This window comes from Rhinolophus sinicus, linkage group LG05, assembly GCF_036562045.2.
Source record: "Rhinolophus sinicus isolate RSC01 linkage group LG05, ASM3656204v1, whole genome shotgun sequence".
Classification (NCBI taxonomy): Eukaryota; Metazoa; Chordata; class Mammalia; order Chiroptera; family Rhinolophidae; genus Rhinolophus; species Rhinolophus sinicus.
The window spans coordinates 41,291,293-41,317,316 of NC_133755.1; the positions used below are offsets into that span (position 1 = coordinate 41,291,293).

General features: G+C 38.9%; 1 long non-coding RNA gene across 8 annotated transcripts in view; it reads left to right on the forward strand.

The window, feature by feature from the left end:
• LOC109437798 (uncharacterized) overlaps nt 1–26,024 on the forward strand; it is an 801,312-nt gene that overhangs the window by 529,487 nt on the left and 245,801 nt on the right. For 4 of the 8 annotated variants that reach the window (XR_012496364.1, XR_012496365.1, XR_012496363.1 and 1 more), the window contains exons 5-6: nt 14,086–14,209; nt 15,436–15,588. The exons of the other annotated variants lie outside the window; for them this stretch is intronic. This is a non-coding gene — a long non-coding RNA (uncharacterized LOC109437798). The remainder of the gene's footprint in view (nt 1–14,085; nt 14,210–15,435; nt 15,589–26,024) is intronic. 8 annotated transcript variants of the gene reach the window in all.

A 26,024-nucleotide genomic window follows, 5' to 3' on the forward strand; every position in this document is an offset into this window, starting at 1 on the left:
GATTGGATCTCAAAGTGCATCATCTCCCTCATGAATAAAATGCTTGCTGAAATGAGTTTGGTTAGTTCTCTTATATGTTGTTATTAAGAGTAGATTAACTTGATGAGTAATTTCACACTGATTCTTCTTCTTTAGGGCACACACTGTTTAAAAATCTTGATTACTGAGACTGTACTCTTCCTTTTTCACCTTGCCCTGAACTCTATTTCCCCCTTCTGCAATCTGAAGACATGAGGAATCTGGAAGCATACCCAGTATCTGGAACACAAAGCAAGGACTCAATCAATATTTCTTGAATTCCTTTGAATGAGTAAAAACAACTTGTTCTGTTCTTTGTGAGTGACTTATCCTGTTGCCCCAATTTACAAATTATATCATTCAATCTGGAAATGAAAGCTGCTGAGATTTTAGTAAACTTTCCTCACAGCCTGTGTGTTCAGTCTGATAATTACATGTGGTACATATTTTTAAATCACCACTTATTCAGCATTGTGGGTTTTTCGAGGTGTCTTGACTAAGTGAGGTGTGGAAGCATAAAACTGTAACTTGGTGTGGTGGATATTTAATAGTGGTAAACCGCGGCATTCTCCATTTGCAAGTTAATTAAGGCCACTAGCTGACCGGCTTGTGCAGAAAACATGTTCATGGTTTAGCCGTGGAAATAGTCACAACAATGCACAGCTAAAAATAATGGCTTTAAGAGACATTTCCACTGATCATTCCTGAATGCCTATTTATTTATTTATTTATTTATTTATTTATTTATTTTAAAAGGGATTGTTACAGTTTTAAGGAAATACCCAGTAGCTCCAGCTCCTTTTGAGACTTGAAAGTTTTCCTTATGGCTGGCCAGTGGAAAATAAAATGAAGAGTGATATTGGGGTATAGCCTCATGACCAAATTGTGTTTTTAATGCTATGTGCAAGAAAGTCCCTTATACAGTAATTATCTGTGCTGTTCTCCCAAATCTCTTTACCTAGTTAATAATGGCTTTTAACATGTGGATGTAACTAGTTTGGGCACAAGATAAGTTAACTCTTTAGCACCAAATAATTTATTTTATCCAAATTGGGTTTGAGTTTGCTGGAGAGTCCTCCTTTAGTGACAGACAATATAATATGAATTATCTTTCTGTGTGCTCATTGTTTCTTCATGATGAGAGTCCTATAATAAGACAATATATTTTACTGTACAATATATTACTTTGGCTAATAGGATTGAAAAAGCACAGTAAATGTATATGTCCTTTCAGCATCTAGATGGTGAAGTTAGATTGTCTTATCAAATATCTTAGTGCTATTCTAAGATCCAGCAATATTTAATGTAGCTGAAATAGGTGACAGCAATGTATCAGGCAAATGTAATGAAGGTGTAACCGACAAAAAGTTGTATCAAGTAGGCCAAAGTGGTTCTTGAGCTTTGTTAGACTGTTGATTTCAAGTTGTTTTTAGTAGAACGATAATTCTATTTGAAATCACTTTGGTAATGGACACACTATAACCCTGGTCCATAAATCCTCCCATTTAATTTTAAACTATCTTACAAACGCTGAAATGTGTTACAAGAATTCTCCTGCTTTTCCATCCATCTGCATTCCACTAGGTCTTTCTAGGCACATCGCAAGCAGAATTTTGAGCTCAAATGACACGTGATTCTTGGCAGGACTTGGTAGAAGGAAAATGGCACAGTGGAACAAATATCATTCCCACCTTCTAAGATCTATACTTCATGTCTTTCATATGTCGTCATATAACCAAGTAGAGATCATATCACAACCTGAGAGTTATGAAAATTCAGATCTAGATTTCAAACATCTTCCTGTTTAATCTGGCCATAACTACATCAGAATATTCAAGACAAAATTGACCTGGAATTGTCATCCTTAAGAATTCTTATTGTGGCTCATTTTACCTTAAGTTGAGACGATAAACATCAATCTCTGCCAGTAGCAGTGGAGATTTTCAGGCTCCATTTTTCTTCATTGACTTCTTTACATGGATACCATTTTTTGCTAGTTCATTCCTCCACCTTCCCTCTCTCCTTTCATTTTTGTTATTTGTTGTAATTTAATGTGAAATGCACAGCTTCTGACTGTAATCAGGTAAGGAGGCTCGGGAGCCTTCCAGCAAGTGCAGGTCTCCTGAAAATGGATTTTTGGACACAACAGAATGAACCTTTATTTATTATCTCAGGGATAACTAAACCAAGAGAGAGCAAGACAGTGCAGCAGACGTTCTTTCAAGTGGCAGCTTACTGGGTGAAACACCCCTGTCCCAAGGGTGTTAACAGAACACCCTTGGCTCAAAGTCTTTCCATCATCCCTAGTTGCTGGTTCTCTAGGCCAACGAAAACAAGCATAACAAAACATGCAGAGAAAGTGTCAATAGAAACCCCTCTCTAAGAGCCTAGCTTTTGGAAGTGGACTGGATTTGTAGTTCATACAAATGCTTTAGGCAAGGTTTCATTGGCCATGGCCACATAAAACCATGACCTGTCCGTGAGATGGGACATGTGGCTTATAGGCATATGTGACTTATTTCTTCCATGATTTCCTAGGGAATGGCCTCAGTTTCCCCATGTGCCAAATGAAGATTGTTGGAAAGTACTAAACATTGGACTTTGCAAAGAATCATCTGGTTTGAATGTTAGCTTTCTAACCTGAGAACATTACTCTCTCTAATCGTAAGTTTCTTCATTGATAAACAGGATAACAACATTTCCCTTTCTGATAATGGTGATCAAATACAGAGATGTATCATTGAGAAAAATATCAACATGTTTATATGAATGTAAAGTTTGGTGTGTAGCGCTAATGAAACCACAGATGTGAATGTACTTGAAAAACAGGGAAGCACTGTAGAAATATAAGATATTATCATTAATATTATTATCTTCAAAATATTAGGTTATTTTTCTCCACAACAGAAAAGAGTGGTGATCCTTACCCCAAATCCAAGCCTGGATCTACCACCTCCAGAGGTTCTCTGCTCTCTTGCAAAGAGGAGATGCCTCATGTCTGCCCCTTATGTCTCAGAAATATTGCAAAACAGCTCAGTTAGAGGCGACGTAAGGCAGCAGCCCCAGGGTCCTTCATGGCACACATATTAGAGACAAGCAATTATCGTGGATATTTAATGTCCATGTGCTGTGAGTTTCCAGGAAAGGTTGAAAAAAGCCAAAAGTTTGAGATCATCTGTGGTTCAGTTCTTGCAAGAGAGAAGCATGATGAAGTGGGAAATTGACAGCTCTAAACTATGAGACCATAACCAGTGTCCAGCTGTATGATTTTTTTTTTTCAAAATGTGGAGACATTAGCTTTTCTATAGTTAGTAGCCAGATAGATTTTTGGTCAATGCAGGTGCTTCATCCTGCCACATAAATCTGCCTAAGGTGGTTTGTATAGAGATAATGACTCTCCTAAGGCTGTAAAGATAGAGCAGAGAACGAATGAGAAAGAATGAATGATACACGCCATGGCCCACGCATGTTTTTGCTTTTTATTCCTAGCATTTAACCCAGGAACTGGCTTTGTTGAACGTTACATGATTGAAAATGATTGTGGAAGACTATGACCATGCCATCGTTTTTGTTTGTTTGCTTGTTTGTTTAGGTAACACTTCACTCCCTTACACCTACCTATTCAGAGCATATCACAGAGTGAACACACAATACTTTGTGGCACCAAAAAAATTGCCAGAATATTTGACACTTGCCCTTAAAATAAAGTGGAAGGCCCTGGAAGAGGTGATGTCTAGGTGGTGGGCAGAATATAATGGGCCATGTTTCTGGCAGCCTGTAGAGTAATTCGAATCACTGAGCCTTTTTTCACTGTAAGGGAAGGAGTGACAGTGTTCTCAGGTCCAGACATCAATCTGCATTGCCTGGCATCCAGGAATTTCCCAGCTGTTTTCACAACACACCTATTTGTGATGAGTCTGGGGGAGTAAAGAAACAGAAAGTAGAAGTTACTCAAGCTCTGTGAACCTCTGTGTCCTCATCTGTAAAGTGGGCTAGAGCTTTTTGAGTCCCAGAATTGTGAGAAATGAGTGCGATAACGTAGGTTAAGCCTCATCCCAGGTGTCTGGTTCAGAGGAAGCTCTCAACAAAAGGGAGCAATATTTATTAGGAGGAAGCACATAACTCTTGTCTTTGGAGAGGGCCCCTTCTCTCTCCCTGCCTTCTCCTTCAAGCCTTTGAGCCATTTCTGTAGTAATTGGCTGCTAGGGCTTGGCATCTATCTATAGAGAAATACGTTTTTGTGAAAGGGCTCTGAGGTGGTGGTGTGAGACGTTTATTAGTGATCTAAGGCAACATAAGTTGCCGCTGGTGTTTATTGACTGTTTCTTGCTGGAGGCACAGAAATGCACAGGCACTAAAGGGTGAGTTACTGTTGGTTGCTACTCTCTGGACCAGCAGGGACTTGGCGAGCTCTTGGAGGACAGAGTGTCTTTGCATCAATCAACACTGACCCCTCTGGCTGAATATGTACAGGCATAAAGAGGCTCCTAAATTAGCCTCTGTTCTCCTTAGCTGGATGAATGGAAGATGAAATGCAATCCCTGGAGTGGGAGGAAATGTGTGTGTGGTGGAAGACTGAGCTGTACTCTGGAAATTCAGGCTGACCCCTCCTGCCCAAAACAAATCTGAAATGCTTTTATTTTCTTTGGCTCTGTTAATTGACATCATGAGACATGAGGAAGGAAATGGAAGATGTGGGGAGAGAAGAGAACGGACAGAAGGAATAATAACCAGAATGACTTGTTTGATGAATGAATTAAAACGGAGCAGGGGTGGCTTAGGACTAACTCCAACATTTTTCCGAAGTGTATAGTGATGAGATGAACTAATGCTCTGGGCAGAGGAGTAAGTGGTGGTAATAGTTGGCTGATCACTTTTTAATACCACCTAGAAAAATGTCATGTGTTTTTAAAAAATTAATTGAATGTTAATTTATCTAAGAATGCCAAAGATCTGGTTAAGCCTCATAAAGCCAGAAATCATGTAAAAGTTGCCCTCCCTGGATATGATGAGGGTGCCCTACAGAGAATGCTCTTGTTTTTGAGAAATATTAGCATATATCCTCCACTGATTCTTCTGCTCCCTCCTCCCTAATTGTAATTTCTCTTTTGGTCAAAAAAGGGAGGAAAGAGAAGGACTCTCCAGGTGAAAGCACACCTTTGAGCCTCCTCACATTTTCTAGGTTGGCTATATGGTCCAATGGATTTCAGGTCAATGCTGTTTGAGAGCCATTAGTACTTAAAATACTGGTAAGAAAGCAGTAAATCCATGAATTCAACATTCTGTGTTAAGAAATTTCCTTTGCTTCCTTTCTTTAAGGCATAAGACTAGTACATTGATACCTATTCCAGATGGGCATGTGACAGACCCATACCCAGGAGCGTGGGGTCATCCCAGAGCCAACTGAGCCAGAAAGTATGGATAACGCGGAAAGTATGGATAACTCAACACAAATCCAGCCCTGCTTCTGCCAAAGCAAATCCAGAAGGCTTGGTACACATCTGTTCATGCACAAATAGGTTACCCCACACATACTTGAACTATGAGGAGCTATGAGAAGCATTCTTTTCTCTGATTACCAGACCCTCTCAGGATGTCTTCTTTGGAGGGACAGATTGTGAACCTTTGAGGCATGTGGTGGCCTGGATACACTTGAGGATTCCCTTCTTCTTAATAAGAACAATTAGCATTTGTGGGGCACTTGGTATGTGCCAGATGCTGTTGTACACACTTCACTTCACATATATTTATACATTTTAAATCTCTCAAGAACCCTGTGAAATACGTCCTATTATAATCCCCATTTACGATGAGGAATTAAAGGCAAAGAGAGGTCAAGTGATTTCTTCAAGGTCTCTACAAGTGGTAGAGTTGGGATCTGATCCTGGGCTGTCTGAGTCCATATTCAATGTTCTTAACCATTAAAGTATGCTTATTCGGCCCTGGGCTTATGCTGGGGAGCCTGGAAAGTGAAGATGGACCTTTTGACAACAAATTATATCACTTGTAATTTGGGGAGAGCATTTCTAAGGAAATCCAAATGTGGAGAACCGTCTTAGAATTTCTCCTTTTTCTGGGATCTCTTGGTTCTTCCTCACAAACAAACAAACAAACAAACACCCAAACTAGAAAGAGCCTCCAGGTTTAAAGGAGTTTTCCTAATTAGGATTGATTTCTAGGATAGCACTTAACAATATAGATACAGGAGGTGGCCAATAGCTCCAAGGTACCTCTAGTTCTATTGAAGGAGGTCCTTGCTCTTCATAGCGGTGAACAGCACAGAAAAATGTCAACCTGAAGGGGTGTGCTTAAAGGGGTTACTACAGGTGTGGGATTAACTTTATAAAATCGTGAGCATCTACGAGTGCCAGACACTGACTCCCATTTTCTTCCGTTTGCAAATTCATTCAGGAAGAAGCTTTGAAATTTATGTTGTGCAAAGGTACAACCTAGTTTCTCCCTCATATCTCCTCCCCCTTGCCACCTCCCCCCCCTCCTCCCATCACCAATACCACCATGTGTTTTTAAAGTCCTTTAAAGTTTTCAAAGTGCTTTCAGATACGTACTCTATTCTTTATGTCAGATCAGGGCAAAATTTATTGCATTTGGCCAAAGGCCATTTTGAAACTTAAAGAGAAAAAAGGAGACACAACATAATCTTTGAAATAAAGGGATTAAAACAGACCCACATTAAAGTTAGAAAGGATTTATGAGTTAAATGTATGTGTGTATATATACATATATATGTATATATATGTATATACATATATACATATGTGTATGTATATATATATTATATTATATACATATACATATATGTATATAATATATATATGACCAAATACTTCACATGTTTTTTAAAACAGTTGGAGTTTAGACAAAAAAACCTAGAAGATATAAACAACATATTTTAAAATAGCATAATACATTCATTTTAAACAGGTAATACATACTCATTACAGAAAAACTGAAGGATATGAAAAGTGAAAAATCAAAAATATAAGCATTCATAATCTTATTATGCAGATAAAAAACCCATGATTATGTTTAGAGTACAATCCTCTAGTCTTTTATTACACACACACACACACACACACACACACAAAATGGAGTTGGAAATTTTTTCATGCTATTCTCAGATATGCAGAAAAATAAGTGCTGCCCTTTAATTTCTAAAAGCTCTGATCTGGCCCATGTAATTCCACTTCACTGAGTGGTAAAAACAACTTATTATCCATTAGCAATATTTCAGTCACTTCTGGTTTGTAAGTCTCCTTTCATTTTAACATTTAATCTATTCAAAGTACGATGGTTTATAGAATCTTCTTTCAAAAACTAAGTCTCTTGATATGCTTAGTCTTTCAGACTGTTCCCCTAGCCCCACTTTTCTCTTCTTTAAAATGATGTCTCAGTGTCTGAAGGATAGGGTTATAGCTAACACAGGCTTACACTTAGAATGAATTACAAAAAGACAAAAATGGCCAGTCTTCTGAGATAACCAATGTCAGAAAACCTCACTTCCTCCAGACCAACAGGGCCTGCACCAAGACACATGATTTGCCAAGAGAGGGTGACACATTAGAGCAGACATTTGTGCACAACCTTCCCCACCCTATGGCACGTCACACCAAGGGGCTTGCTCCGTCTCCCTGGGAGCAGAGGAAAGGGGTGTGTGGGTCCTTGTCCTGTCTCTGGCCCTGCAGGTCTCTGTAGTAAGGTCTCTTCTCTGCCTGGCTGTTCTTTGCCTTACAGGTGTCACAAGCACGTTTGACTTGGAACCTGCTTTCCTATTGGTTGGTCAATACTCTCAGAAAACCCCCAGATGGCCTCTGACTCATCTCAGCTTTTGCCAAAGCTTTTGAGTCTCTGCCATGTAGTGTAACCAGCCCCTGTCCTGGAAACTCCTTCCAGAGTGTCTGCTGAAGAGAAATCTTTTAGCACAGGGCCCCTATGTGCCCCCTAGCTAAGCCCACTAGGTTCAACTCAGCCCCTCTGAGTTCTCTCTTCGGGGGACATAAAGATACTTCTGGGTCTGACCCATGCCACATTGGAAGTAAGAACAGCTTATAGAATTCTCTGTCTTCTTCTTCCTACCTAGGTGGCAGTACTGGATTCTTTTTATGTGGCCATTCCCCATTATGTATCTAATTGAGATAATTTCTATTTCTGCCTGAATTAATCTAATTAATGTAATAGAAATCAATTCAATTGCTGTTAAATTAATGGAAGGTCAAAGGAAAAACGAAAGAGGTTTCAAGAAACTTTGTAAAATTTGTAATGCGTATTCTATGTCTTGTCCCAGGTTCACACTTTTTCTTCATAAAGAACTTGAGACTCTAAAAGTGCTGTACTTCTTTAATCTAGAAGACTTTTCAAGGGAATCATTTGATTCAGTGATTTTGTATTCTGCTAAATTCATATTTGTTATCAAGAAGAGCTTTTGGTGAAAACCAACAGCAAAATATAGAGAACCAGCTAAAATATATATTTTAGCTGATATATAGTTGATTGGATGTTTGTATTTCCACTCAAATTCTCACTTATTTATATTTTTTAAATAATCATTGCTTTTTGCAAATGTTAGGGAGTTTGAACATTAGACTTTTGAAATTTAGGGCTGGCCAGTTAGCTCAGTGGGTTAGAGCATGGTGCCAATAACACCAAAGTTTCTGGTTCCATCCCCGCATAGGCCACTGTGAGCTGCACCCTGCTTTGAAAAAAAAGAAAAGAAAAGGAAAGAAAGAAAGAAAGAAAAATATAGAATAGACTTTTGAAATTTAGGTAAAGTGAAACAACAGAATCTTCAATATTGAGCAGATAAGAGATTTTCTTCCAGTTAATTAAAGGTGCAAGAATTATTGAACTTTATAGCCTTTTCATTATATCATTAAGGTAATAGTTGGCTAGCAAAGTGGGGGAAATACTGCAGTGGGCCACCGTGTAAACTCAGTCTGACCTTTCAGGGCTCTGCTTATGCTCAGACTGTTACTAGCTGCGTTTTTGAAAGATTGTAACTAGACTAACAGACCAGTTGCCTCTGCATATTAAAAGCTAAAAGAGAAAGCTTTCCTTCAGTATTGTCAGCAGTGTGGTTAGGTGTACTTCTGGACACATATGTCTATCAACACTCTCTCTCTTTTCTCTCCTCTCTCTTCTCCCTCTCCCTCTCCCTCTCCCCCTCCCCCACCCCTCCCCCTCCCCTCCCCTCCCCTTCCCCCTCCCCTCCCCCCCTCTCTGTTTTAGCTCAGTATTTTCATGTGTCAGGAGGAGAAAAATATGGTGACACCTTGGCAATACTTACTCTAACTGTTATTGATAGACTTATTTATTTAGTCCTATGTACCAAGGCTTTTATTTTCCCTCATTTAATCCCCATGACAAACTATGAGGTAGGTTTATTATACCTGTATTACAAATGATGGAAACTGAGCCTCAGAGGCATTAACTAACTTGCCCTAGGTCCTACAGCTAGTGAGTAGGTTTCTACCAAGGCATTTATGACTAAAAGACCATCTTCTGGTCTATTCTAATGGGCTACCTCCCCTCCCTGCCCTATCTTATGCAATTTGTTTGGAAGATCAACTACAACCATGTATGTGAAAATACAAGCAATTTTCAAAGAGGCAAATTATTTTCAAGGTATTTTCCCCCTCTCTATTTATTTCAGTTACATTTTTTTGTTTGCACTATTGCTAAAAAGATATAAAGGAAGACAATAGTAAATAACAATTATTAAATGGGTTGATAATTATAAAAAATTGTAAAAGAAACGAGGATATAATCATGACATCTGTCTATTTAAACCATTCTTTGATTTGTCTTTGGTTTCTGTCACAAGAATTATAAAATTACTTATAGTATGTGTATTAGAATTTGTGGTTGGGAGGCAATTATCTATGATTTTCTATGATTTGTATCCCAGTTAATAAAGAAATGTGGCTGAAATCCTTTTAATATGTCCCTTGAAAGAAAAGTTGTCCAGGAGATTTTATGTTCTCTTACTGTAATGCCTTCTTCAAAAAAGACATACATACATGAGAAGCAAGTTCTTTTCAGGAAATAGTGGAATAAGATTTGTTATTAGAAAAGTGATGCTGCATAGCCCTCCAGGATGGGGTGGGGGGAAGAGCAGTTGGAGTGGAGTGATAAAGAGAGAAGGGAAGATAAATATCATTAAGAGACTAACTTTTACATGTCATTGGCACAATTTAGTTTTGACAAATATGAGAGATTTAAAAAATAAAAAGCGGACATAAAACAAACACTTTTGGGGATATGCATTTACTTCACAAATTTAATTAACTAAACATTCTCCAGCTATCTTCAAAAATGCCCACTCCTAAGTCAGAAAACTTTTAAATCGACCACATAAACTCTTGAACCGTTGGCCTCGGGGCATGTTATCTTGTCTAATCAATCACCTCACAAGAATTTTTTTTGGACTTTCTATAAAGTGCTCCAGACTCTGGCGATCCTTTGTCCTGTCACACCCTCGCTCTGGACAACCAGATTCCATCCTGTTTTCTCCTTTATCACGTACAATTTGGTCTTGTTTTAACATCCTAGACTTTCTTCCCTTGCTTTTTCATTTCTCTCTACTGACTCCAAGTACCTTAAAAAAAAAAAAAAAAAAGCACTTTCAACAAGTGGACAAACTGATTCAATCAGTAGATTCTGCTTTTTTTGTTTCTAGAACAATTGCTGTTTTGTGCTTCCTTGCCATTCCATCACTTTTCTTGAGGTTGTGGTAACGTATGTGTACCGAACTCTCAGAAAGAGTCTTTGAGGACTCTACACACTCCTCTTTTCTCTGCTTTTCCATTAGTGCTAGAGAGCATATCAGGTCATCCATGTAATTTTCTTGCAGGGATGCACATAGTATTTATTTTCTTACAGTGGGTATAAGCATAAGCAGAAACATGTTTGAGGAAATTTCTCTCACATCGTTATCCCCCTTCTTTATATTCTGCTTCAAATTCCCTTCTTTGTTGTCACTCAGTATCATTTAGATGCCCTGCTTTTGTGTTCTCATGTGCTATACAATTGTAGCACTTATTTTAAAGCAACATAATCAGATTATTTGTCTTTCTTCTCCAGCAGAGACCTTGGTGGCGAGAACTATGTCTCCCTCAAACGTAATATTCCAGGATATAGCACTGTATGTAGTGCCTCGTAGGAGCTGGGTAACAGTAGATGGAAACTAACCTGTTAGTGGAATTATCACCTTAAATAAAGGGAGGGATATTTGGGTGAAAGAAAAGGATTGCTAAGGAAGAACAAGAAAATAAAATGGGTTGATTTGGAGAATGTAAAAGGCTAAAAAAAAACAGTTCTGCTAAGGATATCTATAGAGGTCCTGCTTTTTCATCTGTGGAAAGAGAACAGAGTACCATCTTCTTCAAGGCTGACCCCAAAGGCACAACCAGTCTCCTCCCAAGTTAAGACTTTTCAGCAGACTGAAGAATTAAGCAGATGCCTGCATTATCTGCTGATGTCATATAGATACCTTCCATAACTAAGAGCAAAGAGGAGTATGAAATATTCTATGAGCTCTGAAATTCAGTTCATTTGAGCAAACATGTATTGAAAGCCCACTTTTTGCTGGAGTTATAGATATAAAGACAACTGGGACATTGTCTCATAATAATTCTCTTTTCTCAATTGAATTAACTATTCTAGTCACTACAGCTATCTCTATGTGAGACATCCATAATACCACTCGAGGAGCTCTTTAATATTTTTCTCATGAAGAATTCCAAATGGCTTCTTTTCCTATAGGTATGGCATTCTTTTTTGCCCACTGTGAATATAGCCTTAAGTTTCCAGTAGATGATATAGCCAAATAGAGTTCTAATAGATAGTGTTACATTGGTAGTTTCTTACTATATATTATATTTTTCATTTCTTTATTTAAAAATATTTATTGTGCAATGACTATGTGCCTGAAAGCTTCTGTCCACTGAAATACATAGATGATTAAGATAGAAAATATTCCATTTTCATAGAGCTTACATTCCCATGTGGGCAGAGTATAAACAAACATATAAACCATATCAGTCAGCATTTATCCTACAATAATGCTATGAAACAAACAACTCTCAATCTGTAAATTGAAATAGCAAACAATTTATTTGTTTCATTCACCATTCTTTGGTCAGCTGGAAGGTGAGTGATCTTAGAGTTGTTCAGCTTATCTTGGCTTGAAACCATCAGTGAGGATCAGATATGCTCCCCTTGTCTCTTTGGTTTCTCCCTGGACCAGCAGTTATCTGGGGGCATGTTCTCTTCATGGGGAATGGCAGGAGTGCAAGTCAAAGATCTGGGTCATGCCAGCAAGTCTAAAACTCTGCTTTAGACACATTTACTAACTTGTATTAACCAAGACAATTCATACCCAACATTCATAATGTTGGCCATACCCAACATTAATGTATCAAAGAAGTATTTTTCATTCATAGTGGGAAGAACTGCAAGTTATATGGAAAAAAAAAGTGTGAATGTATAATTTTATAATAGGGAAGGAATTAAGACTTGAAAATAACAATTTGATTTATCTACCACCGTCTGCCTCTTGGTCATGATTGTTCAGAAACCTTTTGCATATGGGATGTATCATTGGCATTCCAAACATCACACAAAGTCTCACCCAATTATGGTATCAGGTTCAAAATTCAGGATTTCATGATCCATGTCAGGTCTGGATAGAACTGCTCGTAATCTGGACATCTATGAACTAAAAGATACATTATCTACACCTACACATCTAATATACAATGTTGGAATAGGAGCAGGATAAACAAATTAAGCAGTTTCACTTAACAAGGAAAAAACAGAGAAATATAGAAGTAACTGTCGATAGCAATTTTGGAATTCTGCTGAGCAAAGTTTGCCAGGTTCTCCTACAAAGAGGTTGGTATATACTTTGGCTAAGCCCTGCTTCTGCACCTGGGAGTTGATCACCAATTTCCTCTTTGCTGTGCTCTTGGAACTCCTCCTTTTTACGTCTTTGGCTTTTCTGATGAGTATTGGCGAGTATGCCCTTCTTGGTAGCTGAGCAGATTTCTCAGCCTGCTTCTTACCTGTAAAATTTTGGGGGCACATAGATCTTTATATACTCAAACAGACATAGTATTTTTAAATCTAGGCTGGTGGCAATTTTTCCACTAAACTGTCTCAAAAACTTGGTGGGTTTTATGTATGATTCCTGTCAACTCCACATCCCAAATGCCTTACCCACAATCCTTTTAGAGACATGCTTCTTTCTAGAGATAAATGTAGATACTTTGCATGTAGCAGTCATCTGTGAGTTGTACTCTCAGTCTCCTTAATCTTTTCAGGGGTCTTAACAAAGCATGTGACATCCACTTTGCTGATTTTGACTTGACTTTATGACACTGTCCTAATGGCCACACCTTTAGATAGAGAAATGGTTTCATTTTTCAAATTTACTATTCCCAGAATTACTAGTTTCTCTCATTTCCTCTCACTCCTGCTTACAAACCAGTCAACGCTTTGCCAAGCTCATCTCTTTCTTACAGTAACTTATCAAATGCAGATAATAGCAATCAACTCATCCTATGAACATTCTGCCTCAAACACTTCTCAGCCCCATGCTATGAGTGTACTTAGTACATTTTTTGCCTTCTAGGTTATTACAATCAATAGTTTTATGTTTTGTTACTAAATAATATGGGCTGTCATTTTTCCAGCTTCTTATTACGGTTATTTAGAGTTTTCTCTTTATTTACTATTGATCCCAAACCAAATGACACATATTTTAGGTTGTTTGACAGAAGAAGCCCATTTCTGGTATACTTTCTATATTAATTAGCAATTGGCACAATTATGGTGAATGATAAGCCTCACACCCAAGCCCAAATTTCAGAGGCTCAAACAAGTGTTTATTTTCTTTATTTTCTTGCTAATGGTCCCGTGGATAGCCTGAAATAACACTACTTCAGGTCATGGGGGACTTGGTTCTAGATCTCTGATTAGGTTCAGTTTTGTTCTAAGAGTCTCTTCATTCTTCTTCAAAGAGTGACTACTTAACAACATATTTTCTTATAGGGAATGACAGAAGCCCCAGGACACAAGCAAGACTCACAGCATATTTAAGGATTGTGTTCTCATTTCGCCTGCCAACATTTAGTTAACCGATGCAAGTCACACGGCTAAGCCTAACATCAATGGGGTAAGGATTGTTTTCCACCCATACTTATGTGTCATATTGCATGTATACTATATAGGGAGGGAGTCAAAAATTGAGAACAGTCCAACTTTCACACATGCAAACAAGAAAATATTAACTAGTATAAATACTGTGAAGAAAATTAAGCAGAGTAGTACTTAGAGAATGCCTGGAAAAGCTACTAAGAATAGTTTCTTGGAGATGACATTTCAACTGAGGCTGAATGGCCTTCCAGGTAGAGGGAACAGACAGTGCAAACTCCCAGAAACAGAGATAAGCTCAGGGTGATGGAGGAACTGACATAAGACCATGAGGAGAGTGGCAGGAGATGAAATCATTGAAGTAGGCAGAGGCCAGATTATTTAGACAACTGTTATTATTACTGTTATATGCAATATTGTATAACTGGACATCTCAGATGATTATTTGTCAAACGCTGAAAAAAACATTTTTGGTGAGTTCTGTTGTCCTGATAACCCATGAGTAGGGTAGCTGAACTCAACCAGTCTGGAAAGTTTTATACAAATTGAGTTGCATAATCAGTGGTAAATTATTTACCTTTCCACTGGTTCTTAATGGCGTTGGCCAGCTAAGTTGTTTCTGGAACACCAGAAAATACTAAGAATTCTTGACTAGAGAGGTACTGGCTGAAATACTGAAGAGATGAAATGGTAGCCTCTGAAACTACTTGGCTTCTTAACAATTCCAGGTATTTCTTTCTCCCTGGGCTCCTTCAAGCTAAATGGAAATATAAAGACGCTGGAGCCTCCTTCCAGCCCCCCTTAGTCTCACTCTGGGGAAAAACCTCTTATTCTTTTGATCCCTAGAGGGTTTTCTAGATCTGAAATAGCAACAGCTCTGATTGTTGGTGATATCTTTTCCTGGGGAAGTCTTTGTGTTGGTGCTTCGGACAGAGAGAAAACTCGGGGTATAAACCCCAGAGATACAGCCTGCACCCTTGGGGAAGTGCATGATTAATCGCTCTGTGGAATAAATTTAAATGGGGGCACCCTCATGACCACAAATAGTGCGGTTACATGCAAAGTCAGTTATGAGTATCTCTAAATTTCACTAAATTAGAAACACAAAGATGCTAAATTCTGGCATGCCCTAAATCATGAGATCTTGAACACTTTCTAGAAATAATCATTGACCTTTGTCCTATGTGAAAAACTTTGTTAAAAATTGGCATTTAATTAGCCAGACTTTTCTTTGTCCTCAACTTTCAGAAGACGTAAGGAAAATAAAGCTATTCTCCTTTCAAACACTTGAAGCAAGTAAATGAAAACCAGTGACGTCGAGAAGCTGCTGGTCTCCCTGGGTCACAGGAACACCTCTTCAAGAGTGCCCTTGACTTCTATTAAGCATGACCATCTAACCAGGTGAAATACAGAACTGTAATACAGAACTGCAGTATCTTTTAGCAACAAGGGAGCTGTGTCTAGATGAATCAGAATATGCTGGCTGGTGGAGCTCAGACACAATGATGAGGGTTCCAAAGTAGTGGGCAGAGATCAGTTAAGCATTGCCACCTGTCTCAGAGGCTACACCTCTTTTTCTGAGGTGGGACCCTGAGGTTGTTAGCATGGAAGCAGCTCATCCTCTGAGCAGCTCCTGTGCCACAAGTTAGGACAGGAATCCTGCTGGGAGGAGGACTTGGGTCGCAGCTCCTAACCACCACCGCTGGACACAGCTGTCAGCACTGCCCAAAGAAGCGAGCATACCGCCTGCCCTGGAGAGAGCTGTTCCAGCCCCTAACAGTGGCAGGTTCAAAACCTATAGGATAGTTCAATCAAAAGCATTGCCTTGCTCTGTCCTATGTGCTATTGTACGTTGGAACACATGCTGCTAGGAGACAAAGAGGACACACGTTTATTTTCAAGCGTAGGACTTTGGAACCACTTGGGAAGAATATTCTTGATTGAGAACCAAAACATTCCATGATGCTTAACAAACCTGCAAATTGAAAAATCAGCATAGGCCCATGCAACCGAGAGGCAGGAGGAGGACCGATCCTCTGAAAAAAAAAATTATTTCCAAATATTCCTTAAATGATATTTGTGTGCATTTGCAATATTACTGCTTTCTGAATCAAAGTCCCAAGCTGTTTTCATCTGAGAACATATGTGGTGCCATTAGACAATATCTCAGCCCGCCACTGCCCAGGATGTCCCCCACCGCATTGTATAATGGACAGTCCCATGAAGAAGATGCCGCAGCTCAGTCAATGCCTCTGTAATAATATTTTAAAATAAATGATATGCATCATTAAATCACCGAGGATGACTAACTCAATTTTAGAAAACCCACAACTCCAGCAATCATAGTTACAGCTCTGATTTGAATATTTTCCCTTTCACCTGAGCAGCCAGTGGGAGCCAGTCAAGCAGATTCGCATCTAGGCTGTACTCTCAGAGGAACAGGAAGGAACCTGTGATTATGTAGTTACAGGAACGTCGGCGAGATGCCTCCTGTCCGCCTGGGCTTTTCAGACTTTGCCTTCCTCCCTTCTTGCCTTCTTATTTACATATCACAGGCATCCTCTTTGTAAAGTTATTTTAAATAATTTATTAGATTGATCTTTTTAAAATTCTATCCTGGCTAAATGTCATAAGGAGAGGAAAAAAAAGTCTTCTAAACTTATTTAAAGGTTTCTACTGGAGTCGGCCAGTTACCTGCTTCACTGCTGATATTCTAAAAATACCTCCATGTCCGTACTATTATCCATTCTTCACGTCCAATTGCTCTGTTATGGTAATAGTCAGAAGCACACCATGCAGTAATTACTTACAGCTGACTGAAGAAAAGAATATTCAACTCCCCCACTGTTCCACTAGAAGGTCTTTATGCACTATTAACTCATTCCTGTTTATTAATACTCTACTGGTAATTCAGGCTGCTGCCTCTTAGGTTTGTAATAGGAGGACTATTAAACAGCAATTACTGACCATGTGGGTTGGTGAATATTTGTTGTTGTTTTTTTGGTGGGCTCCCCCCACACACACACTTGTTTTTTAAGAAGCCATATTACAACACAGTAAAAGTAACATCACATCTGCATGAGATTAACAAGCTTGGCAGTATTTCTCCCTTAGAAAATGTGAATTTATTCCCAGATTATCATTGCTGGCTTAGGAAAAAGGTATTGTAGAAGAAATAGGAAAATGTGGAAGATTGTTCACATGTGGGAAGCCCCCCTCCTTTGGAAGATATCTTGGCTCTTATGTTCTCTAAGTCACTCAGTAGGCTGTTTCCTCTTACTGCCTTTGAGGGGCACTGACCCACCCTCAACCACCCTCAACTTCTGAAAAATAAGCATACCCACTGAGGAATCCCAATATAATACCATTTCCCCTTTTAAGTTCCCCCAAGCATTTGGAAGTGTTTCAATTTAAAATTTAACATTTAGTAAATTCATCTCTCAAAGAGCAGTTATATGAACCCTGGGAGATGGCGAAAGGCTCTTTCTGGGAGAGGGATGGCGTGAGTAATAGGTTCAAGTGAGGCAGGCAGGTGGTAAATGATGATTATGGTAATAATAATTTGTGGCCCTCTCACAGGTAGTGAGCACTAAGCATGTGGCAAGCACTGAACACATTTAAATAGAGACGTGTCTTTGAGATGAATAAGAGCCCAAGAGGTGATTTCCACTGAAAGATGATGAGTTGAGATCTAGAACAGGTAAGTGGCTTGACCAGCAACTTCCACCAAAATGGTGGCAGAGACTGGGTGCCCAGGCTCTCTGACATAGCCAGCTTTCACTCCAAAGCAGCTGGTCCTTGGCACTTGTCTTCCACTTTCCCCCCTTTCCCTTAAGGAGTCATTCTCTCTTTGTGTCCAAATCTTTTTAGCCCTTCAATGAACAGGTTCAACCTCTGAAAACTCCAGTTTGCCCTAGTCTTACTCTTTTCACACTACCAAGCAAATTTAGTGTTTACCTTTGGCAGGTGGTTATAGATAATTTAGTGCTATTCCTTTGTTACCTGTTGGTGTTGTGTGAAAGGGTTTTCTCTCAGATACACTCTAAATCTTTGAAGATAAGGCCCATATCTTTTAAACTTTTCTTCTATTTATCCCTGCACCTAGTTTGGTAATGGATGCTCAGGTGGTGCTAAATAGAGGTTGGAATAATTCAATGGAAATAAGTAAGGGAAAGAAGAACATCAGTCCCTAAGTTTTCTTACTCTACGGAGATGTAGGACTATAGTTTTTGAGTCAAGTATGGAAAAACAAACAGTTAAACAACAACCATAACATGACAAATCTTGGCGCAAAAGCAGAACAGTACCAAGCTAGTGGATAGCAGATAATTGATGTTCAATGAATTGAATGGAATAAAACTTGTTAAATCAGACCTTTATAAGATCCCAGAACTTTTACACAATGGGTTTAAGCAATAGGAAAAAATTGCAAGGAATTTATGTTATCTGTGACTTTTCGATTTGAACTGGAATCCTGGCTTGCTTTGGATTGAGAGGACCCTCAAAGGGAAGACGGGCTTGTCCCAGAATTCCTGCGGTGGGCACCTTCAACAATGAGACTGATCCCAGGTAGGATCAGACCTACCCTGTGTGATTTGAAAGGCACCAAGAGGCTCAGCCTTCTTCCAATGTCTTGTAGATTGAAGGACCTGACAGGCACCTTAGCAATTAGCTACTCCAGTGGATTTCCAAGGTAACTGTGTCTGTTTTTTATTTATTTATTTATTTTTTATTACTATTGCTTTTAAAGCAGATTTTATATATATATATTTTTCTGATTAAGCCTAATGTAGGATACTGATGCAGATTAAAATAGAACAGCTCTGGTTGAAGTAAGGCTGGGGAGTGTGGATACCTAACCTGAGAACTCCAGTGATAAAGCCATAAAGTGCCCCTCTGGGAGACGCCAGTGTTCCTTGGAACACTATATGAAAAGCATTCTTCTACTCCAACTTCCTTTTGATACAAATGTGTAGACTGAATGCATAATCTCAAATACACACAGTTGGCTGACAGCAGAATTGGAATACAACCTTTTAGTTAACTAGACAAGTGCTTTATTTTTTCTGTACCCCCTACATGGGTTAGTGGATTAAGTCCCGTCACCAGCAGGCCACCAATAATAGGTACCTATGTGACACTGGAGGACCAGGCCATTGGGCTTCCTGTTAGCACAGAGCTGAGACAAGTTTAAAGTCAGATGAGTCAAGGTGAGTTGGATGGAGTGAACCAAAGCTCTTGGATGGCTACTGGGGGTCTTAAATGACAAAGCAAATATGGGGTGGGGCGGGTTCATTTTACCATGGACACTCCCACATTTTCATAGTTGAAGTTTCAGCACTGTCTCCCCACTCAACTTGGTTGTCCTGTGTTTGCCTGGTCCCATGTTTTACACCAATTTCAATGTTACCTGAGTTGAGAGAAACTGCCACAAGACTTATTTATGGTGATGGAAATTATGCTTCTCTTACAGAATATAATAATATAGATTACCCTATAGTTTTTCACGTCATTTAAAAAATTCGAGGGGGGTATGCCCACAATGCAGATTGTCTTTTCATTCTTTCACTGATAGAGGCAGCGAGACTAGAAAAGAAACATGGTATTGGTACTCAAGGGATCTGTATTCTAGACCAGGTCTTTCACCAATTACTGTGTGTCCTGGGGACATATTATTTAACCTCTCTGTACCTCTATATCCTAATCCGTAAAATAATGTCCTCTGGCCCAGATTTGCTTCTGAAATACATTTAACTTTACTGGGCCATCAAAAAAAATGTAATCCTGTCTATATAGTAACTCTGAGTTAAATTATATCAAAAGAAAACAAATGATTATAGGCATATTGTGAATAAAATGCTCATATATGCCAAGAATTTTAAATTAGGCTGCATTACAAAAACATTTATTTCTGCTATCAGTGAAAACTCAAGATAAGTCAGTAAAGATGGTATTAAACCTTGTAAATATCATCCAACTGTGACTTGGAGCTGTGGAACTTTCCCCTTGGGTAAGAACATCTGGGAAGTCTGTTGGCTTCATTTCAGGCAGCCGCTTATTCAATGCATACTTGCTTTGTTCCTTTCATATCTCATTATTCAATTAATAAACATGTATGAAGTTGATACCATTGATTCATTCAATAAACATATTCAATGTATCTTTAAGGAGGAGACTGCTACATATATAACACTGTTTTCATTGTTAATAATAATATCAATAAAAAGATAAATCACTGATGGTGAAGAGTTAATAATTTCATTCAGGAGGGAAAATGTATATGGTAAAAGGATAAATAACTTTATATGACAGTGAATGCTTAGGGTCCAAGAGAAGGAAAGAGGCTATATGGATTGGAAGTGAGGGGGAGTGACTATGTGGGCTAGGGTAGACAGGAGGGGTTCAGGAAATGCTTCCGCGGGTCCTTGGCACATGATAATATTAAAACAGGTGAAGAAGATGACAGAGGTCACTTAAGGTAGTGGTACAGCATATGCAAAAGTTGTGAATTAGATAAGATTAAGAGATGTATGAATTTAGTAAAGATTCCTGTCTACCTGGAGGGAAGAGCGTCTATGAGAGACTAATAGGGGCAGTGATGGTATATAATCTTCCATTTTGGAGAGGTCTTGGAAGTCAGGCAAGGAATTTTGGCCATTATCTTGCAGGCACAGAGGTCTTCTTTTTCTTTTTAAAGGGTTTTGCTCAATGGAAATGTTTTTATTAGTGAAATCATAGAGGATGCCAAAGGACAAACACAGAAAGAAAAAGAGAGTCTTCAGAAAAGCCCCGAGGAGAAAAAGTAAGAATGAGAGAGAGGTTATAAAACATCAGAAAACACAACTGAGGCAGCAGAGCTTGGAGGGTTTATGACGAAGACAGAGACCAGACCCAGCCTTCATTTCAGGGTTCAGTGTCTCTTGCTGTGGATATTGTGGGATAGAAGGCAATGTGGGGTACATAGGCAACCTCTGGAGGAAGATCCTGGAGAAAACGAGAAGAAAAGGAAGAAACAGGGAGAAGATAGAGGGAGACAGAGAATCAGACAGGAGTGAGTGATGACAGGAACAAAAAGCATATGGTCAACAAGGTGGAAGAAAAAGGACATTAATCAAAATTATTATGTGGCAGTTTTGGAGTTCAACTCACAAATTCAGGTATACAGGAAAATCTAACCATGTAAATTTTCCTCTATTTCAAGGCCCTGTTCAGCGCTTCCCATGGCCTCTTCTGTGTCCCTCTCTTTAACTGAGGAATCATGGTCCTTGAGTGATGTTGGGGGTGGGGAGGTTCGTGAGCCCATCTGCCTATAAGGGCCATGCAGTGCCATCTTCTCAATAGACTTTCTGTATTTTCCTGGATGGGGGTCTTCCTTGCTCTCAGAAAACACAGTTGTCTGAATTTTTTTCTCTCTGACTTTCCCCCACCCTCGGTGACCCAACCTCACAGTAGGACCAACCTGTTTCTAGAGTATCCTCCCTTCTAGTATAACTTTCTTTCTCCTCCATAATGCAGGGAATTGTCTCCATTCTTGAGGGTATCCCATTTCTGATGAGCCTGAAACATTTTATAGGCAGGAAAAATGATAGAGATTATGTGACTTACTCAAGGCCACAAAGCTTTTCAGTGACAAAATGGATAAAAACGAAAACATCCTAGTTTAGTTACATTTTCTGTTTCCTTTCCTCCCTCCCTCCCTCCCTCCCTCCCTCCCTCCCTCCCTCCCTCCCTCCCTTCCTCCCTACATCCCTCCCTCTCCCTTCTTTCTTTTTTCTCTCTGATCTTCTTTCTCTTTCTTTTTCATTTAGGTTGGTGCAAAAGTAATTCTAGTTTTTTGCAATTGTTTCTAACTTTTTAAACTGCAATTACTTTTGTACCAACCTAATTCTTTCTCGTCTCTTCTCCCCCTTTCTCTCCAAGAGGACTCTTTATATGTCAGGCAGCATATCGGCACTGCATATATTATATTGAACAAATCAAACATACTGCTTTCATGAATTGCCAGTCTAGTAGGGGAGATGGACTTCAAACACAGGCATACACTGACTCATAATTAAAATTGTGGGCAGTAATATGGGTTTTATGAGAATGCATTCAGGAGGACCTGATTTAGGTTAGGCAATTAAGGAAGATCCTTCTGACAAAGAGACATTTGAGCTGAGAACTCATAGACAAGGATGAGAGCATTCCAGGTAGACTGAATGGCTTATGAAAAGATTTGAAGTGTTCAAGGAACTCAAAAACATTCACGGGAGTGAAGTATTTGAAAAAGGGGAAATGGAACAAGATGTGGTTAGAGAATGAGACAGGACCAAAGTCTACAGGGTTTCATCAGCCAACTTAAGAAATTTGGATTTGATTCTAAGCTTAATAGAAAACACATTTAAGCAGTGGAGTGACATAATCTGATTAACATTAAAAAAAAATATCTGGCTGCTCTGTGGGAAATTTAGTGAGGAAGGATGGGAAAGAAGAGACCAATTGGGAGACAGAAGATTTTCAAGTAGGCCTGGGGACAGATGATATAGGTTTCGAGCAGGGACCTGAAAGTGAGGATGGGAAGAAATGTAGGAATCAAATCATATTTTGGAGGAGGAATTGACTGATTATTGGACTTAAAGTGTTAGGGGGGACATATACCCCCAATTTCAGACATGAATAACTGATTGAATGTAGTTCTATATACTGATGGGGAAGACTGGAAAAATAATAGATTTGGGCAGGAAGATTTTTGGTTTCCTGTAAGGAAATGTTTTCATCTTGTGACCATAGCAGAGACAATGGTATAGATTAACTCAATGTTTCTAATTCTTCAGCATGGGAAAGAAAACACTTGTGAGCATCCCTTTTAGTTCATTGCAAATTCTAGAAAGTGAGATTTTGAGGGAAATGATATGTGACTTTCTGTCCAGGTCACATGACTTCCCCACCCCTTTCTGTGGTAACTTCAGAGGCAGCCTTTCTAGATGGTGCACATTCAAGACAATGGAGCCTCTTTACCCTGAGTCTCTGAGTGACGCCCCAGAGCTCTCCACTAACCCTCAGTGTATCTTTAATATGGATAGTGGTGTTCTGAGGCCAACTTGTATTGGATTGTGAGAGTTAATGGCTAAGATATTTCATGAGCTGGTTTTCAGGTACAACTTATTAAACAGTAAATAAGGAAAACTTATAATTAGATAAGTTATATTACAAAGGTAATATATACTCAATATTTATTCTTCCTAATTATCTTAACCACATTTGTCCATGTTCCTGAGGGATTTAGGTCTACTATATTTCTGTGGTAGAAGTACCACAGGATGGTATGGTACCACACATCTCTTTCCTGCTCTGTGTCCAATGGCATCATGTTGGTAGTTTGTACTCAGCCATGGTGGATTAAATTATACCTTGGAAATTAACATGTGCTGCAAATCAGGGCTTGGTAAATTGTTGGGTTGATTGTCTAGTCTTAAGAAAATGATGGAGAAAATGTTAATAATACAGATTAAAAGTGTCTTGGGTCTATAATGGTTACATAGTGCATAGCATACAGTGCTAAGAAAATACTCAAAACCATCATCCTATTCAGCAAAGAAGCTGTTTGTGTCATTGATGAAGTTCTGGCATTCATTTTGTAGGTTTAATGTCATCTAACTTGTTAATGGAAGCAGGTTTTTGAATCAGAGATTGAGTAAACGGGTTTTTTTTTTTTTTTCAACAGCAAGAATGAGTAGTGCATTTTTATACTATTTATAGGCAATTGTTATAGCCATTTTTTTTTTAATATTGGGAAAAACACATAAGCATCTCAGCAAAATACTGTTCTAAGACACACCAATAAAGCTATGTGGAGGGTAAGGAAGAAAAAGCTCTCTCTTTCAGACTCAGCATTTAATCCATCACTACATTTTGTTAATTGTATATCCTATAACTCTCTCAAATTTGTCTTCCACTTTCTATCTCTGCTGACATTGCCGTAGTTGAGCTTGTCATCATAGTTTTCTGGACTCAAAATAGTTCCAAGATGTCCTCTGGGTCTTCTGCCACATTACTCATAGAAATATCTGCTTTAAAAAGATGAAACCTGATCCAGATATCCCAGAAGATGTGCTTTATATATACAATGGAATATTATTCAGCCATGAAAAAGAAGGAAATCCTGTCATTTGCAATAATTTGGATAGGCCTTAAGGGCATTATGTTAAGTGAAATTAAGTCAGACAGAGAAAGATAAATACTGTGTGATATCATTTATATGTGGAATCTAAAAAAGACACACTTAGAGAAACAGAGAGTAGAGTGGTAGTTACCAGAGGTTGGGGAATAGAGGGAATGGGGAGATATTGGGCACAGGGTACAAACTTCCCTATAAGATTAATATGTTTGGGGATTTAGTGTACAGCATGGTGATGATAGCTTATAAAACTGTATTATATACTTTAATGTTGCTCAGAGAGTAAATCTTAAATGTCCTCACCCCAAAAAAGAAAAGGTAACTGTGTGGTAGGGTGGAAACAGTAGGTAATACTATGATAGTAATTATTTTGCAATTTATAAATATATCAAATCAACACATTGCAAACCTTAAACTTACACAATGTTAGGTGTTAGTTATAGCTTAATAAAGCTGGAAAAAAATAGATTGAACAAAGAAAAAAAAACAAATATCATCATCCTCAGGGTTCAAAAGACAATATGTGGACATTTTAGTATGTATACAAGGCCCTTCCCCACATGTCCCCACCCTGCCTTCAAACCTTAATGCCCATCTCTTTCTCACTCCCCTCACACATCTCTTGGCACAAGCTACATCAAACCACTTGAATAGGCCATATTTGCCCCACATTTCTACCTGTGATCTCATTTAAAACCCTAGTCAAATGTTACCTACTCTATCAACATTCCTCACTATCTCCCCAAAGTGCTCTCCTACCAATGTGTCCCTGATGCTTTTCTCTATGTGCCTCTAGGAAGCAGCACATTGTCTTATAATCACTCAGGTATGTGTCTGACCTGCCCACTAACCTTGAAGGTGGGCACCTTCAGACAGCCCAGCGCTTGGCACAAAGCAGACCCTCAAAAGCTTTTTAGGTATTTCTTTTTGCCAAGTGATAGCAGTGAACTTAGCATCCTTCATTGATGTCATCCACAGCCATGAAATGAGTACCATTTATTCGAAAGCCGCAGGGCCCCTGACCAACTTGCTAAGTAGTGGTTTGCCTAAGATGAACATGGCAACTTTTCCAAAGTCTTCATTTAAATTAGGCACAATACACCACTGACTTTACTCATCCAAAGGCATTTCCCTGTACACTCTTGAAGGTTTTCTCGTCGTGCCAGGAGGTTCTCACCACACAGACAGTTAGGTCTGATGAACGTTCTCATACACATTTGTCTACTTATATGCTAAACAATTGCCAGATGAATTTGTTTCAGTTTAGACAATTTACTTTAATGTCATGTCTGTTGCTGTTTTATTGTTTTAAAAAGTGGTAGTAATGATCCTTCAGAGTCAGAACTCAATGCTTTTATAGTCCCTGAAAAGTAAATGGCATCAGAGGTGTTATATCCAGGCTCTGCTCATGGAAACATGCTCGTCTACATTCACCGAAAAGGCCTAAGTTTCCAAGCATGGAGTATTAGGTAAGTAAACCACATAGATATCAATCTGTGAAAAAGTGGGACTCATAAGACCCATGCAGCAATCACTATCCCAAGATTGGAATCAAGAAGTAGACAAAGTGGGTCTTGTCCCCATGGACTGGCTGGATGACTTGTACATCACGTACTATTATGGGCTGGATTGTGTCCCTCCCACCCCCAAATCAGTATGTTGAAGTCCTAACCCCCAG